This window comes from Musca domestica, unplaced genomic scaffold (assembly GCF_030504385.1).
Source record: "Musca domestica strain aabys unplaced genomic scaffold, Musca_domestica.polishedcontigs.V.1.1 25, whole genome shotgun sequence".
Taxonomy (NCBI): Eukaryota; Metazoa; Arthropoda; class Insecta; order Diptera; family Muscidae; genus Musca; species Musca domestica.
Window position 1 is genome coordinate 8,627,557 of NW_026712277.1, and position 13,778 is coordinate 8,641,334.

Sequence of the window (13,778 nt, forward strand, 5' to 3'; positions counted from 1 at the left end):
TACTCAAAATGCCTTATTTGCTTACATCGAACAAAATTTTCAGATTTTTAATATATTTAAATATTTATATTTTATTCAAGTCTTTACTTTTTCGGAAAGAATAATAGGAAAATGTTTACCTTTTACACCAAAAAGTCCTCAAAATCTTTTATTTTTAGGCATACCGAGGAGGATATAAGGAAAACCTCTTCACAGTGGACCCACATCCAATTTTTCTGTCCAAAACTATTTCAACGTCTCAATTTGTAAACCCTAGAAATTTGATCTTAATATCGAATTTCGGCATTCCAGCTCTATACATTACCTCAAGGGCAAATTTAGCAACATTTAGTAATCACTCATAGAAACCAAACGTGATATCTATACCAAATTTCACCATTCAATACCGAATTTAGTACAATTTAGTACTTTCCGTACAATTATAGTACACATTTCCAAAAACACCTCCATATCTCAATCGTAGATACCAAGATAGACCTTAATATCAAATTTTGGGATTCCAGTCCCATCCCTTCACACATTAACAAATTTAGTAGCATTTTGTAATTTTCGTACAATTATAGTACATGATCCCGAGATCGAGTACTTTTCGTACAATTATAAAACGTATTTTGAAAACTACCTCCATATCTTAATTTCATAGCCAAATAGAGACTTCAAAATCAAATTTCGGAATAACAGCTCCATTCCTTAACTCAACACCTAATTTAGTACCACTTAGTACTTTTTGAACAATTATGGTACACATTTTCCAAATCACATCCATACCTTAACCACAGACACCAACATTGACATCCGTATTAAATTCCAGGACTCAGCTTATTCCTTCACCCAGTACGAAATGTAGTAATAGTAATATGTAGTACTTTTTGTACAATTATAGTACACATTTCTAAAAACACCTTCATATCTCAATCCGATATACCAACAGAAATCAAATTTAAGGTTTCCAGCCCTTTTCTTTCACCCAAGTACTTTTCGTACAAATATAGAACGCATTTCCAATCCACCGCAAAACCTCAAGCCAAGATACTATCATCAATCTAAATATCAAGTTTTAGAATATCAGTTCTATTCCTTCACCCAAAACCAAATTAAATACCATTTAGTACTTCCCCTACAATTATAGTACATAGTTCCAAAAACACCTCAATCCTGGATACAAAGAGACCCCTTTATATCAAATTTCATCATTCAAGCCTTATCCCTTCACCCAATAACAAATTTAGTACCATTTTGTAATTTTCGTACAAATATAAGACGCATTTCCAAACACAGATACCATCAGAAATCTAAATATCAAATTTCAAATTTTTATCTCTATCCCTTCACCCAGTACCAAAATGTGTAGCATTCAGTACTTTTCGTACTTATTATGGTACATATTTCTGAAATCAACTCCATATGTCAAAGCTACACATGAGCAGCGACCCTTTTACCAAATTTCAGATTTCAAGTACTATATGTTCACCCAAATACCAAAATTGTACCAAATTTAGTACAATTATAGTACGCATTTGCAAAACTACCAACATATTCTCAATATCAAATTTCAGGTTTCCAGCTCATCACTTCAACCAATACCTATTTTAGTACCGCTGATTACTTTTCGGACAATTATAGTACCATATATAGTACTATTCTGTATTTTTCGTGCACTTGTAATACACATTTCCAAAAACCACCTCTTTATCACAGACCTACCACCACAAGGGATCCCAATAACAAAACCTCTAAGTTCCTACCCCATCTGTTCATCCTAAACCAAACTGTTCCAAATATAGTACCATTTAGTACAGTTCGCACACTTAGCACAAATTTCTAAAAACACCTTCATATATCAAACTTACTTTCCAACATTGATTCTCATACCAAAGCTCTTTTAGTTCTATCCGTTCGCATAACACCAAATGGTAACATTTAAAAAGATTGGTACCATTTTGGAACTTTTCGTAACTATAAAGTTCGAATTTCCAGGAACCCTTTGGTACATCTATCCTGCACTACATCAGTGACTCTTATATCCATTTCAGAATACTAGCTTATCCCGCTGGTCTAACACAAAGTATTCAATTTTTAGTACATTTTAGTACTTATCGAACTCTTTTAGTACGAATTCCCAAAAACCCAGTATTATTGCAAACCTACGCAACAATATTGGCCCTCGTGCAAAATTTCAATTTCCATTTAAAATTCAAAGCTTTAGCCATTTCGTGCGGGCATTCTCTGTCGGTCAGTCAGTCAGTTATTTCACTACTCTTTTGTATCCATTTATAGATTTGGTGATATCCACGACAATTGTTTCCACCATCCTTGAAAGATCTTATTTAAATAGACCTTCGATGAAATTAAATTCCAATAAATATAATTTTTAGACTCCTCGGATATTATAAATCTTTAACAACCATTGATATCTGATATATCTAATTTTTTAACAATTATTCGAAAAAAGTAAAGTATACTTTCAGGAGTTTTGTTTTTAAACAATTTCATTTAATTTGCATTACACCCTTTTACCCAAACACACGCACCTCTACAACCCTCTTGCTCATACATAATTTAATGTCGTTTTCACAAATGTTCTCCACCTTCCACCACGTGCATACACACATACATACACATATGCATACTCCCATACATAGTTTATGCATTCATATGGCGAATAGTTCTCTACCGTGTCTTTCGCTGCTCTATTGTGCAGCATTACTTGGAGCAAATGGAGAGAGATAGAGAGACAAAGATTTAATGATGATGCCAACAAAATGTTTTTCTTTAAAAGCAAACGTTGCCGACAATGACTGCAAACCTAAATGGCGCTGGTGATTACAGCCACTTTGGCTCTTGACAATGCACGCATATTCAGCTACTTGTGTTGCAAAATCAACCTGGCCCTCCCCCGCAGGATAAATACCCCTTTTGAAGAAATGCGTTGTTTTGCTTTTTTCTTGGCATACCTAGGACGACATTGTCCTCATTGCAAGCTTAAGGCTGCAATGAGTTTCTTTTTTCATCCATGCCACTGCAGCTACTTGCAATGATGGTGGCTGTTGCTCCAGTTAATGCCATTTGGACCAAGCTCAGCAACAGTCTTTATGGCTTTTTCTTCGATGTGTGTGTGTGTGTGGCAACAAAGACCATTTCAATAGCTTTGCACAAAACTGGAGGTTATTAGTTAAAGTAGTTAAGACCATGATACAATGGATCACCACCACCTCTGCCTTTGTTTTTCCACCCCAACCTGCTGCACTTGCAGCAGCTACTGTCCCATTTTCTTCAGTCGTGGACTGTGATTTTTCTTTCTGCGTACAAGATTTTCGATAGGGTTTTTTTATTGTCGTCTGTACGTGTCGGGTTATTCATGAACTGTTCTGCTCTCCAGAATATGTTGTGGATTGTTAATGGTATCTGAACTGTTGCTGTCGCTGCTGTTATTACTGTCTACTTTTTTTCCAGTCCTTGGGTGTTGCTGTCTTGAAAACTGCAAGCTGTTGCTGAGGTGGCTACAAATGTTGTTGTTGTTCTTGTTTTACTTGTTTTACTTGTGTACATTGCTTGATAATGAATAGAGAAGCGAGAAGAAAATTTCTACAGACCACAAGCGAGCTGGGAAGAAGGACAGTGTTTTAGGTGATTTGGAGACTTTCCGCGAATAGTAATCTTATATTTCTCCAAAATGATACGGACTTCTGTCATATCACCTAATCAATTGAAGTATTCGCTTATTATAAGGATACAATTTTGACACTCCAATTTTGCTCTGTTAACAATTTGGAACCTCCCTTATTTGACTCAAAATTGTCTCCATATAATAGGCGGAGACTTCAAATGGTCTACATAAAGCCATGAATATCATCAAACATGCTCCATAATACCATTGGGTACTGCAGAGGTTTTCCACAACTCAGTGGAGACTAGAGGACGTCTCTTAGAACAATTGGAGAGTTTAGAACTCTCTACAAACTAAGGAAATATTTAGAAATGTTCAACTTTTAAAAACGAGAAACACTAAACGACATCCAAAGTAAGACTCGAAGACCTCAAATGGTCTACCCAGAACAATTGGAGACTATATACATTTTTTGCAGTTATTTACTGACCGATTGGAGACTACCACATTTTATATATAATTTTGAGGCTTTTAATTGTGTCCAATTCATAAGTGGAGACTACATAGATTTCATTTGAAGTTATCGATGGTCTCCACTAAACAATTGGAGAACACATTTTTTTAAATTATTTACAGACGGATCGGAGACTATAACATTTTGCATACAATTTGGAGACTTGTGTACAATTCACATTTGGAGACTATATAGATTTCATTGGAGACCACAACTGCGGAATCTTAGCATTTCGGTAGAAAAACTGGAGACTTGAATAAACTTTTTACATAAATCTGGAGATACAAAATGTTCTCGACAAAGCAACCGCAGACTGGAAAGAGGTTGAAAAATGTATCTGCACAAAGATTGAGGTTCCATATGTGCTCTCAAAACATGTAAAGACTTTTAACAAATTCTTTAGAAAAACTTCCGAATCAAAATGTTCTCTACATAAAAATATAAGATCCCAAATATTCTTTGTAGAATACAGTTCAGTGGAGACTTAATTTTTTTTTCTCTAGAAAAATTGGAGATTCCCAATAATTTTGTATAGAACATTGGAGACATAGCAGGTTTTCTACACAACAATTGGAGACTTCTTATTTGCTATGTACTACACGTGGAGACTTCTATTATCTTATGTAAAATAATTAGAGACCAAAATATTTTCAATAGAATAAGTGTAGACCTAGTTCTATGGAACAGTTGGAGACATCACCTGTCCTCTATTCAACAATTGGAGACTTTCAATTTCTTATGTAAAACACTCAGAGATTTTTTATGTTCGATATAGAACAATTGGAGACATAAAAGATTCTCTATAGACTAATTGGAGACTTTAAAATTTCTCCATATAGCAAGAGGAGACTCTTTGGAATAATTGTAGACCTCAAATATTTCCAAAGCAATAATTGGAGACTTACAAATTTCGTCATATATCAGGTGGAGAGCCTTTAGATTACATGAATACGCTAAATATTTCCCAAAATAATAGTTGGAGACTTCATATTTTATCTATAAAACTATTGGAGACTCTAAACATTTCCTAAATGTTCTCTACACTGCATCTGGAGACTTTTTATGTTATTTTGAAATAAATTAATTGCATTAAAAATACTCTACAGAACGCTTAAAGACTATTAAAGTTCTCTACAGAACAATTGGAGACTTCACATGGTTTCTACATAATAATTGGAGACTTTTAATGTATTTGTAGAACAATCGAAACACAAACCATTTAAGAATTGGAGATTTTATAGAATAAGTGGGGACTTCAAATATTCTCTTTTTAACAATTGGAGACTTTTAATATTCTCCATAAACCCATTTGATTTTTTTTTACCTCTGGACTCCGATTATTCCCCAAACAATACTTGAAGAATCCATATTTTCTCTATAGAAAAATTGCAGATTTTTGAGGTTTCCCAAGGAACCGCTAGAGACCACATAGAGAGAGAGAGAGAGAGAGAGAGAGAGGGAGCATACACCATAAGTGTAAAGCAGGCTATAAGTTTTGTCTATACAAAAACTGTAGGCTCTACAATTGGAAGATCCAAATGTTTTCTATATAAAAAGTGGACCCTCTCTGTGGAACAACAGCAGACTAAATATATTCTTCAGAACATGTTGAGGATATGAATATTCTCTCTACAACAATTGGAGACTGAACATTTCTTCAAGAAATCAAAATAATCTCTTTAGGACAGCGCGATACTTCAATTGCTATTCAAAGGCCGAGGAGATTCTACAAGTTTTCTAAGAGCAATTGAAAGATTGGTTCACCGTAGGACAAATGGAGTCCCTAAATTTTTTCCATAAAGGTCAATTTGCGGCTCAAATTGTTACCCCCATAAAAATTGTAGATATTCAAAAATAAAAAAAGCATTCCGCAAAAATAAAATAAACCTCCAAGGCCCCTAAAAGTATGCAATGAAAGTAATAAAAATAATCTACCTAAAAGTATGCCATAAAATGTTGATAATTACTTTTATGTACCGCATGGTTTCTATTCATTTATGGGACAGTGGCCGATTATTTAATCGACTATCAAACAAAATAAAAATCCATAGTCACCCTTCTCTATTATAGCTGGGACTTTTAGAAACTATGCATGATTTCCCATGTCCATCATTCATGGACATCGTTTAAATGCTGTAGATGCTTTTGCAGTTTTTTTTTTGTCTTTCTCTTTCCCTTCTATCAAATCAGTGTCATTCGCCATCATGCCATGAACCGAAAATTTTTGCTCAACGAATTAATGGAGCAAAACTGAATGGATGGCCATCATTTTGGTGGATGTTAATGGTGGTGGCCATGATGGGTGGGGGAGTGGTCTATGGAATAGAAAATAACATAATGTCACCATTTAAAGCGCTATTACATATCCCTTTCCAGCATCGCCCAGCTCCAGTCACCAAGCACCAGCCAAAGAGTCAAGCAAAACGTGGTCCATATGCTGTTGCTTGTTCCAGGGCAATCAATGGAGGTGTTTAAATGCTTGCATTTAGGGGGATTTCATCCTCCATCCTCCTTGCTGTGTGCCTTGCATATCAATGTGGCTCTCGACCGTCAAAAAAACGCAACGCTGCAATGGTTGCAGGATAAACAAGTGCCTGAAAGAGGACCGAGGAGAAAAAAAGCGCAACGTCAACACGAATAATAACAACAGCAGCAACAAGGCGTTGTGAGTTGGGTCATATTTTACGCGAGTCTAAGTGGAACTTCAAAAAGGATCTTAAAGGATATTTTTCAATGGCTGGTGGCTGGGTTTTTTTCTTCTCTCGTTTTAAGTAAGAATTATTACACGTTCCAATCTGGATCAAGAAAATCTATTTGCATGTGAAGTCATGTTGATGTTGCTATTTTTTTTTTTCATCGCCCATTTTAAAGGAAGATTTATTATCGAAATTGGCTGGGGAGAGAAAAAAAAAGGAGTTTCAATTATGCGTAACGTCCAAGGATTTGAAAGGAACACATTAGCTTTGATTGATTTTGTTATATTTTTTAAAATATAAAAAGAAAATTATCTTTGTGATTTATGTAGTATTTTTATCCCCCAAGGGAGAGGGGCCTTGGTTTCAATTAAATAACCGAGAGCCCCCTTGCAACTTCGCAGCATTTGGTCAACGAAATTGAATTTGAATTCATTAACACTAATCGAAATCATTTCCTGGCACTCGGAAATGTCAAAATGCTATCTGGTAACATCTAAACATTCATTAATTTTCGTTACGTGAGAACATCGTTTTGGCACGTGAGATGTCAGCCAGGCAGCCAGCAACAATTCTTTTGGTAGCACCAAAAAGTATGCTTCACATTTTTTCCTTTTGATTGTATAAATGTGTACATGGAATTTTCATTTCTATTTTTATATTTTCCTTATACGCAATCATGTTAAATTAGTATACGTTCTAAGGAGAGAGAGAATGTGGAATAGAGAGAGGGAGAGAGAGAGAGAGGGAGAAAAAATATTATGAAAAAAGTTAAAGGTACACTGAGAGAAAAAATATAATCAAGAAGTACACTTAAAACTTCGAATTTTGATTTAAATTTTTATATCATTTTTATACCGAATCGTGTAAAATTTATGGATGGAAATTTATTTATGAACATAGGGGAGTACTGTGAAAAGAAAAAAAAAGTTGTGAAAAATTTTAAAGTACACTGGGAGAAAAAAACCATTCCAACAAATACAAGCACAGAGGATTGAACTTTCATATAAAATTTTGAATTTTTTATACGCAATCATGCGAAACTTTTAATGTGGATTTTTGTGTATGGACTGAGAAGAGAATGTAGTACACTGAGAGAAAAAAAAAACTTATTAAAAATGGTAAGATACACTGAAAAAAAAAAACTTCCATAAATACACTTTTTGACGTTTTCCCGATTTATATTTTTATGTTCAACTAGCAAATGCCTGCTACAACATCAGCGAAAAGTCTACGTTTACATTTTAGATTCGTTCGTATAAGGCCTCCGTAGTACTCAAAATTAAAAATTTATTCAGTTTGAAAAAAAATTGATAATCAAAAAAAAAAATCGGAAAAAAATCATAGGAAAATTTCCAACTTTTCATTTAGAAGTTAGCCGAGGAGGATATTAATAAACCCATTGCACAGTGGATCTACATCCAATTTTTATGTCAATAACTATTTCAATGTCAGCTTATGTAAACCCAATATCTATTAGTACCACTTAGTACTTTTCGAACAATTACACACTTCCAAAACCACCTCCACAGACACCAACAGTGAAATTCATATCAATTTTTGGTATATAAGCTCTTTAAATTCCCCCATTACCCAATTTAGTACTATTTAGTACTTTTTGTAAAATTTTAGTACTCATTTGCAAAATCACTTCCATATCTCAATTCCAGATACCAGCAATGACCTCGATATCAAATTTGAGAATTCCAGACCTATTCCTTTACCCAATACCAACAACTTAGTACCAATTAGTACTTTTCGTACAAATAGAGGACGTATTTTCAAACCGCCTCCAAATCTTAAACACAGATACCATCAGTAATCTAAATATCAAATTTCAGAAATGTATCTCTTTTTCTGCAACCAATACCAAATGTAGTACCATTTAGTACTTTTAGTACACTTATAATACACCTTTCAAAATTCATCTCCATATGTCGAGGCTGTACATGAACAGCATCCCTAATATCAAATTTCAGATTTCAAGCACTATATGTTCACCCAATACCAAATTGTACCTAATTTAGTTCAATTTAGTACTTTTGGTACAATTATAGTACAGATTGCCAAATCCACCTCCACATCTCAATTCAAGACACTAACAGAGACCTCCATATCAAATTTGAGGATTTCAGCCCTATCACTTGAACTAATGCCATATTTCGTAACAATTAGTACTTTTCGTTTTCGTGCAGGTACCAAAACTATATTCATATTTCAACCTCAGATACCAACAGTTACCTTAATATCAAATTTCAGAATTTTGTCGCTATCCCTTCACCTAGTACCATTTGGTACATTTCGTAAAAATATAGTACACATTTCTGAAACTACCTTTATATGTCCAGGCAGCACATGAACAATACCAAATTTCAGATTTCAAGCACTATCTGTTCACGCAATACCAAATTGTACCTAATTTAGTTCAATTTAGTACTTTTCGTAAAATTATAGTAAAGATTTCCAAAACCACCTTTATATTCCAATTCCAGATACCGAGAGTGACTTCAATATCAATTTAGGGAATTTCCGCCCGATCCCTTCACCGTATCATTACTTCAATTCACAGTACCTTTTTGTACTTTTTGGTACGTTTTTCCATAACCACCTCCAAATCTCAACCCAACACACTAACTGTGATTCTAATGTCGAATTTTAGATTTCAAACAGGATTTGTTCACGCAATATCAAATTTAGTACAATTTAGTACCATTTGTACGCTTTCTGAATGCATTTTCAAGCCCAACTCCTTATCATAACCCTGTCCCAATTTTAAGAGACTCCTCCTTATGTTAAGAGACCCCAATAGCAATATTTTAAATTTCCAGATTAATTCGTTCCACCAAAACCAAATTGTACAGAATTTAGTCCCATTTAGTACAGTTGTTACACCTAGTACACATTTCCAAAACTAATTCCTCACGTCGACCCTACTCCTCAACTTTGATTCCCATTTCAATTATCAAGGTTTTAGCTCTAAAAGTTGCCATGATACGAAATGGTACCAAATATAGTTCATTTTAGTACTTTTCAAAATTCTACCAAATTTAGTGCCATTTAGTACAGTTGCTACACTTGGTAACCGTTTCTAAACTACCTCCTCAAATCGACACTACTCCTCAACTTTGATTCCCATTCCAGTTATCAAGGTTTTAGCTCTAACAGTTCCCATGGTACGGAATGGTACCAAATATTGTACCTTTTAGTACTTTTCGTCACTTATTTCCCTTTGGTACATTAATCATACACCTCATCAGTGATCCTCATTCTAAATTTGAGAGTTCGAGCCCTAATAGTTCATCTAATAAAAAAGGTACTATATTCAGTGCCTTTTTGTACTTTTCGTATCATTCTAGTACGAATTCCATAATGCCATATTCTTATAATTTTTATACCCTCCACCATATATAGTATGTAGGGTATGTTAAGTTCGTCGTTCCGTTTGTAACTCATCGAAATAATAATTTTAGAACCAATAAAGAACATATATCCTTGATCCGCGTAAAATTCTAAGACGATTCGGTCCACGACATCGTATAACCTCCATATAACGGTACATCCCGATATTCGATATTTTGACGATTTAAGCTAGATTTTTTTAATGTAATCGTCTGAAATTCTACACAAGGAGTTCTTTTTGAGCACTTTACCTCCTGGAAGAGAATTGTCTATAAAGGTCCACGATATCGTATAGCCCCCATACAATGGTACCTCCCGATGTTAATGGAATCGTCTGAAATTCTACACAAGGAGTTCTCCGTGAGTACTTTACCCCTTGGAAGATAGTTGTCTACATAGGTCCACGATATCGTATAGTTCCCATATAATGGTACCTTCCCGATATTCGGTATTTTGATGATTTCAGCCACATATTTCAATGGCATTGTCTGAAATTCTACACAAGGAGTTTTTTTTTCTGAGTACTTTACCTCCTGGAATAGAATTGTCTATAAAGGTTCACGATATAGTATAGCTCCCATATCATGGTACCCCCCGATATTCGGTATTTTGACGATTTCCGCCATATTTTTCAATTGAATTGTATGAAAATCCACCCAAGGAGTTTCCTCTGAATACTTAACTCCCGGGAAAAGAATTGTCTGTATATGTCCATGTTTTAGCATAGCACCCATATAACGAACGGAAGTTCGGAATTTTTACTACAGCCTTTGACAAAAAATGACTTATGCAGCACCACGACTTCGTATATCCCTCATATCAAGGTTTTCATTTGAGCGGTATTTTTCGACGGATTTTTTTTTTTTAAATTTTTCAAGTTCCTTCCAAATGGTCGAGGGTATAAAAATTTCGATCCAGCTGAACTTAGCTGCTTTTTTTACTTGTTTGTTATAATTTTGATCCCCTAAAATAGTGCCTCCAAAAAAGTCTCCCATCTTCCTCTTCAACTGCCTTTTGGTTTACCATCAGTGACACTTTAAGAGCAATCTCCAAATTCTTCCCCAGCCAAACCATCCTTCTTGTAATTCATTTCCAAATATTTTTTTCCTCTCCCCCCTCCTGCTATCCTCTTAATATTTACATTAAACATAAACATATTTGAAGTTTATTACATGGCATTATTTTCTTGCCTTTTGAAGGAACATAAATAACTTCCGTTATGTTTTTATTACAGTTTGCTGTGACTTTTGCAACCACCTCTCTCTCTCTCCCTCGCTCTCCCATCGCGAAGAACATAACGCCTGCCATTTGCCTTTGGCATTACTGACTGACATTAAATCAATTATTCATTACCATCGATTAACTTTCACGAAAATTGTGAAATTGTTTCAGGCCCTCAATGAAATTACAAAATGTGGAGGCTGGCGAAGTGGTGGTGGCAATGGTGGTAGCGGTGGCGGTGGCGGTGTTGGAAGCCAGCAATCAAGGCTTTTCCATCAAAATGGCCGCTGAGCCAAGCCGATGCCGACATTACCTTGCACACACACTCACTCACTGGCAGGGTGTTGCTGTTGCTGTAATTCTTGTCATTATCTTTAAATATTTATGAAATTTCTTTGCTGGCGAACAAGCAAATCTTATAACAGCTCTCCGGCAGCAGCCCAACCAGGTTGTTGGTTGCTGATGAAAATTTGTAGAGCCGTTTCCTTATGAATTGGACAAACAAGAACAACAACAACAACAACAAACACATCCAACAAATATATAAGCTAAGGCCAACACGAATGCTTTGCAGCCTTTGGGCAATATTCATTTTCATGGACAACAGTTCTGTTGGTCTTGAATGCCAACCAAGCGACCAAATAACCAAACAACCAACCTGCTGCTGGGTGGTGTTGGCCTGTTTTACGTGCTCTTTTGCAAAGTGGGTTATATGCCATAGTAGTGTGGATAGTTGGACGATACAGTTTGTTTCAGTTTTGGGGTTTTTTCTCTTTTTTTTTTTGGTAGAGTCCCAGGAGAAGGATTTAAAATATTTAATTGAAATGGCAAAGATTTCCCTTGGAGCATTGTCGGACATCTTATCTGTTTTTCTTTTAGCCGTCAAACACATTTGCTGGGTATTGCTGTTGTTGTGGTGAGAAATGTAGTTTTCCTTAATTTTGAAATAAGAAGCCTGGAAGGCAAGTTTTTCAAAGGAAAAGCGATCAATTTGTAATGCATTTATAAAAAAAATCAGTAGAAATTGAATGGAATTATTAAAGCCTACTTTTAGGGAGGGTGCTGAATTTTGGGATATCCCAGAGGAAATCATGAACGTATGTATACAACTTATCAGTTCAATAATTACATAAGAAATATAATAAAAAGTGGTGTATACTTTTAGGCGCCAAAAGTAGAACCAAAGGAATATATTATTTTCCCCCATTGTAATGAATATTGTTAAACAATTTATTAATGTTTATATACAAAAATAACACATACAAAATAGTGCATACTTCTGGGCGTAAAAATAATGAAAGTATTAAGTAATGTAAAACAATAGCTCTGTTCCATAAACTAGTGCATACTTTTGGGCTTAAATAATAAATAATAATAAAACAATAGCATCATTCCAGGGTCTAAAAATACCCTAATTCCATCATTAAAAAGCCTAATCGGCTGAAGCGAATATCCTAAAAATATAAAAAAGATCATTACCGCGTAAACAGGTCCTTAATAACCAACATTTTTCGAAGGATTCTGGGGGAGAGAATTGAGGATCCTTCAATAGATACTGTAAGCCATGGATTTGTGAGAGAAGTTGGAATCTACCAACAAGAAATTTCCACAGGATCCTAAGAAGTCAAGTACAGGCCTTAAAGACCAGAATTTTCGAAGGATGCTGAGGGAGAATTGAGCATCTTTCAATAGATACTGTGAGCCATAGATTTAGAGAGAAATTGGAATCTATAAACATTATTCAAAGAACATCAAGAGGATAAATATAGGTTTTCAAACTGTGACTTCTCAAACAATTAAATAGAGCAAATATTGATCTCCAAAGGTAAAATCTTCAAAGCTGCTAAAAGACATCAACGCGGGCTCTTCAAAGAATTCTAAGAAGGAGAAAAATGAACTATTCCACTTTTACCAAGATATCAAATATATTCCTTCAAACTGTGATTTCTAAAGGATCAAAGGGGAAAAGTATGTGTCTCTAAAACAGGAATCTCCTAAGAAGATGTATTGAGATCATTATATGATGTTTTTTAAAAGGTGTTTGATAGGACAAATATCGGTCTTTAAATGTTTGTCTTTCAAAGGATGCTAAGAAAACGCAAAGAGATCTCCAGGCGTGGCAGTATAGGCTTATTATCGTAATTCTTCGCAGATGTAAAAAGGCCGAAAATAAGCCTACAAACGGGATTTTTGAAATAATCTAAAGATGCCGAAAAAATATCTCCAAGTGGAGAGTCTCCAAGAAGGCAAATATAGAACGTCAAAGGAGGTTTCTTCAAATGATCCATATACCTCCAACATATACCTCCAAATGGGAATTCTCCTAGGGTATTTAAGAGGACAA